Source organism: Carex rostrata, chromosome 16, assembly GCF_964058835.1.
Source record: "Carex rostrata chromosome 16, lpCarRost1.2, whole genome shotgun sequence".
Classification (NCBI taxonomy): Eukaryota; Viridiplantae; Streptophyta; class Magnoliopsida; order Poales; family Cyperaceae; genus Carex; species Carex rostrata.
The window spans coordinates 7,638,348-7,644,376 of record NC_135933.1 but is presented as its reverse complement, the minus strand read 5'-3'; the positions used below and the strand labels follow the sequence as shown (position 1 = coordinate 7,644,376).

Sequence of the window (6,029 nt, the reverse complement as noted above, 5' to 3'; positions counted from 1 at the left end):
TAATGGTATTGCATCAGCTATGTGGGAAATTTACCAGTACCTATTATTTCTCATTTTTCAGTACTGTTACTAGCTTTACTTATTTTTTTTGTAGTTTCAATTCATGTTTAATGTTTAGTTGTAGCTTAAATGTATGCACTTCAACTCTATGTTTGAATAGTAGTGCAAAAGCTAAAAAAAAAAATTAATTACTTTCTCTATTTTTCAGTTTTACCTCTAGTGCAGAACCTCAAATAAAAAATTACAACCTCAATGCCATAATAAAAAGGGATTGTTTCGATTTCAAACTCTTTATTCAATTATTATGTTTACAAAAGATATCCGAATCTAAACATAACTAAAAAAAATTACAATTAAAAAAAAACCTTAATTTTTTTTTTAGGTTTAAAAAAAAAACCTTAATTTACTAGTTTCCACCCACAACCTACAAATTCTGTATTTGTTGCTAATTACATGATAAGAAATTAAAAAATTAGAACTCTATTAAATTCATGTCATCGATTTCTATAACTTCTGTGCTTTGGTTTCTTCATCTCAACTCTAAGACGAGCTCTGCTCCTTTCATTGTGCCAGCCATTTTAAGTCCTTTTCTCCAAAAGTACTCTTTTAGAAGAAACTTTGCCTGATACATTTAAAGATTATAGCAAAAGGCAAATAAATAAGAAAATCCGTAAGCAGAGTATACATGTAAATTAAGAGTAGTATGTACCACTGATATGAAAGTCCTGTGGTGATGAATCTGATAACTGACATCATACAATCGACACAAAATATGGTGGCTATAATGTACCTAAGCATAAAAGATAAATAAAAGAGCACATAAACATATCAAACCCAAAATTATAATTTCGACTCAACTTACTCGAGCAAAATACGTCTGACATAATCAGTGGAAATTGTCACAAATTTAGAGTATTGAAGCCTCTGGACAAGGAAAAATAGAATAAAAACTTGAAGCACAATTAAGTGCAAATTAATCAGTAATGCTGCTAGTCAATTTTTTTATTAATGTGGACTGGTACACTGGTACAACTCAGAGAAGCAAAGTTTGACTTCATTGACATATTCTTCTAGGTAATTAAAATTAGCTACTGATTTGACCTGAACTTCTTTTGAGCCCATTTTCCATTTAATGATTGATGTAATTACCATTTAAACTCAACACAATCATCCTCTTTTCCAAACTCGAGTTACTAAATAAAATGATAAAACAATCCAAGCACATCCATATACTACCACAAAATTTGATTTAGTGACGATCCATAGTTTAACCTAGAAACATTAATTCAGCTTAACCATAGTTTAATACAAACTAGTTGTGATTGACGATCCAAATTAGAATATTATAAGAATATTGTGAAAAAAATTAAGTAATTTTTCAAGGCATGCACCTTTGGTTGAGTTTCCAGTTGATTGATCGCGACAAGAGCCTGAGAGTAGGACCTATGAGCACAACGGCCATGCTCGTAGAATCGAAGGGGTGGGGAGAAAGAGCAAAGTCAACATGGCAACTTTGTCCACATCGTTAATCGGAGGGGTGGGGAGAAAAGCAAAACGGAGAAGGGGGAGAGTGCGTATCCTCTGAGATATCTCATATTTTACGTGACCGACGTGTCCGGTGCCTATTCGGGGGTGACGTAGGAGGATTATTATTTGAGCTTTGAGATTTGCGTAGAACGTATTGCAACGCTTGAGATTTTCCAAAAAGTTACGTAAAATATGAGATATCTCAGAGGATGCGAATTCGAAGGGGGAGGGGTCGCTTTTTCCTAACTGGATGGGGTTGCTCTTTCCTTCACTGGAGAGAATTGACTGTATTGGAGTTGGAGCTAGCAAGAAAAGAAAATGAAGTCTACAGCGGAGCACACTTGGACTGTTATCTTGAACGAGATGTGTGGTATAAGATTGGAAGTAAATGGGAGCACAAAAAATTTGGGTGCATTGGAACCCTTATATATATATATATAGGATAAGGTTACAGTGTTATGGGTTGTATAGAGGATTACGGCTCAATATTCGAGTTTTTAAAATCCTAACAGTCGATCCAAACCGTTTATTTTATTCTCCATATTAATATGTGTTTAGAGACCAAATTTTACATTTTTTGGAAAATTTTTACTATTTTTTTAGATAGGTAGAAAATCAAATATCTGAATGGTGCAGAATTTTTTAGATCAAGTGATTTTCTACCTATCTAAAAAAATCAAGGTTCTAAATAGCGATTATAGCGGCATAGCGGGGAGACAAAAAAAAAAGCTATGGCGAATAGCGTAGCTATAACGGAAGCTATCATACATAGCGATTTTTCCTTTCCAAATTTTATATTTTATATTTCTACTAATTATCAACATAATTAATATTAGAGAATTGATGTAACAACTAAATGACAACTAATCTAAGTCTATACTATTTATCAATTACGCAAATAAGAAAGAAAAAAAATATCTAAAAAGTAACATTATTTAATAGTTCATACTTCATAGTATTACATATTATAATAGACAAAGAGCAATTAATTTTATAAGGTAAATGAAATCAATATACATATTTAAACATTTTATATATTATAATAATAATCAAAATCAACTTTCAATTGAAACGAACGATAATAATTTTACAAATGAATACTATGCGAAGAGCAATCAAAATGAAGAATTAATATTTGAATATTTCTCGATATAAAATGAGAGAATAAATCACAAATAAACAGAAGCACATAGTTTTGTTTAGCATACTTATCGTAGAAGACCATGTAACATTAGAAATAAGAATAGAAGTACAGACGCCCGTATAAATTGCAAAAAAAGTCCATGTAGCATAGCGGTAGCTATAGAGGTCGTAGCAGAGTTAGTGCACTTTTATCTTATAGCTTAACGTTTATGGTTCAGAAAAGCTATAGCTAGCTAGCGGTAATGGATATGTTAAAAAAATAGTAAAAAATTTCCAAAAAATGTAAAATTTGGTCTCCAAATACATATTAATATGGAGAACAAGATGAACGATTTGGATCGACCGTTAGGATTTTGAAAACTCGAATATTGAGCCGTAGCATCGTAGCCCTTTATGCAACCTATAGCACCGTAGCCTTACCCATATATATATATATATAGAGATGGGCTATGGTGCATTGCAATGCATAGGCCATGGTGTGCATTGCAATGCATAGGCCATGGTGTGCATTGGACCATAAATCACCGATTCAAAGTCTAAATGACCGATCCAAACCGTTCATTTTGTTCTCCATATTAATATGTGCTTGGAGACCAAATTTCATATTTTTTGGAATTTTTTTACTATTTGTTAAGCCACTTTGAAAATCGCTGATCCAACGGTGGCTTCTGATTTTACTGTTCCAAACAGTCACCGTTGGATCAGCGATTTTCAAAGTGGCTTAATAAATAGTAAAAAAATTCCAAAAAATATAAAATTTGGTCTCCAAGCACATATTAATATGGAGAACAAGATGAACGGTTTGGATCGGTCATTTGGATTTTGAATTTTAGATTTATGGTCCAATACACAAACCCCTCCATGCATTGCAATGCACCATAGCCCATCTCTCTCTCTCTCTCTCTATATATATATATATACAGAGAGAGAGAGAGAGAGAGTAAGGCTACCATACATTGCAATGCATAGGCATTTTTGTGCATGGAACTATAAATCATCGGATTCAAAGTCCAAATAACCGATCCAAACCGTTCATCTTGTTCTTCATATTAATATGTACTTCGAGACTAATTTTTACATTTTTTTGGATTTTTTTTTACTATTTATTAAGCCACTTTGACAATCGCTGATCCAACGGCAACAATAAAATCAAAAGGCACTGTTGGATCAGCATTTTTCACAAATGGCTTAATAAATAGTAAGATAATTTCAAAAAATATAAAATTTGGTCTCCAAACACATATTAATATGGAGAACAAGATGAACGGTTTGGATCGGTTATTTGGACTTTGAATCCGTTGATTTATAGTCCAATGCACAAAAATACCTATGCATACCAATATATGGTATATATATATAGAGTAAGGCTACGCTACTTCGTGAATTAAACGAGCTGTTTTAATTCGTGCTCATATCTCTAATTTTGAAGTCCAAATAGCCGATCCAAACTGTTAGATGTTTAATCTATATTAAAATGTGTTTGGAGACCAAATTTTACATTTTTTTAGAATTTTTTTACTATTTATTAAGATAGTTGATGAGTATTTTGGAGATAGGGAATTGTGATTATTTTTATACTCTTTAGACTTTTAAATTTATAAACCTAAATACTCAAAGAAAGGTTAGTTGCAAGTGCACAACCTATCCTTGTAATACTTTGGGTGTCGAACCACATAGAGTATGGTAAATACTTAGTTTAGACTTTAATAATTAATTTCAGAAAATAAAAGAAAGTAAAGTAAATAAAGTAAAATTGGGGGGTTTTGCTCTAGTTAATCCTAAGTTTGGGTTCAATACCCGAAGAAAGGAATTTAAAACAATAAAAACAAATAAAATAAAGGTTGGTTTGCTTTCAAGTAAAAGAGATCTAGGGGTATTCGGTCTACAATTCCTTGCTAATTCTATCTATTCGGTATTTATTTAAGTTCATGTATGATTTGATGAGGTTTCTAACCTAATATGTCATTAAGGGTCACTTTCGTGAATTAATAACGTGTCTAAGTAATTCGGACTTCACGATTAGGTCATTCACCCTAGCTACCTAGACCATAAGCTCTTGTTAGTCTCTCATCTCCTCAAATATTGGTACTTCACGATTAAGTCCATCATACTAATACCCGATTCAATTTGAGATGTCCTAATTAGGGTTTGGCTTCACGGTTAGGTCTTTCACCAAGTTCCTAACCTTAATTTATGGTTCTTTTGAATCCAAAACGGGATAACTACAATTCAAGTACTAATTATGTAATTAACACAAATGATAAATCATAGAAATTAACATCAAATCCCACAAAAACAAATAACCGAATAAGATACAATTAAACAAGTTCATGCATTGACCTAAACCCCTAGAGAGATATCTACTCCCTCATGGAGAGATCCATTACAAAAGTTGGCAAAAATAAGAAGAAATGAAATAAAGAAATGATTACACCATTTATTGAATCAAAACTCTCAACCTTGCCGACTTCTTGCTCGAATTTCTTTCTTCTCCTTCCTTGAAAAAGTTTTCCTTAGCTGCACTAATCTAAAATTTCTTTTTTTTTAGTTTCTCATGTTGTAGATCTTCTCGCTAGCTTTCCAAAAAGTGGTCATAAGCCTAAAACGGAGTTACGAGTCAAAAGTTATGGCCGTTTTAAGTTCAGGCTGCAGTTATGCGTTCTGCTACAGTGCGGTCAGGCCACCCGCACTGGTGCTACCGTGCGTCCAGATTTCGGCTGCATCGAAATTCGTGCGTCCGCACGGATTTTGATGAATAGCTTATTATACATTTTTAAAATTGGCGCACGTCCAGAAATCCATCTAATTACTTAGTGCGACCGTATCACAAACTGTGCGTCTGCACTGGGCATTTTTCTTCGGTTTTCTTTATTTTTCTTATTTTCTGCAAATTAAAATCAAACAAACGCAGTAACTTGATCCTAGGTGTATTTTATTCACTTTATATTCAAAATACAAGATATTTGATATTATTTTGTGATAAAAATTAGATCGAATGTGTATATAATTTAGGCTTATCAATAGTTTGAAAACCATTGTTTTTATTAAAATTTTGCACCATTAAAAAACAGCGATTTTCAAACCATTTTAATAAATAGTAAAAAAATTCCAAAAAATATAAAATTTGGTCTCCAAGCACATTTTAATATAGATTAAACATCTAACGGTTTGGATCGGCTATTTAGACTTCGAAACTAGAGATATGAGCGCGAATTAAAACAGTCTGTTTAATTCACGAAGTAGCGTAGCCTTACTCTATATATATATATATATAGAGAGAGAGAGAGAGAGAGAGAAATTAATGTGCATTCGAATGTATATGGGCCGAAATACATACAGTTTAAATTAGACTTTTCAAA

At 32.4% G+C, this 6,029-nt stretch overlaps 1 long non-coding RNA gene across 2 annotated transcripts; it reads right to left on the bottom strand.

Moving 5' to 3' along the window:
* Nucleotides 1–227: 227 nt before the first annotated feature.
* On the bottom strand, nt 228–1,762 carry LOC144567706 (uncharacterized). 2 transcript variants are annotated; one of them, XR_013515483.1, is made up of 4 exons: nt 1,392–1,762; nt 710–790; nt 398–622; nt 228–365 (listed from the first exon to the last, which is right to left on the bottom strand). It is a non-coding gene; the product is annotated as an uncharacterized LOC144567706 (long non-coding RNA). The 2 variants fall into 2 exon arrangements; XR_013515482.1 differs by having other exon boundaries at nt 228–622.
* Between the last annotated feature and the right edge of the window lie 4,267 nt (nt 1,763–6,029).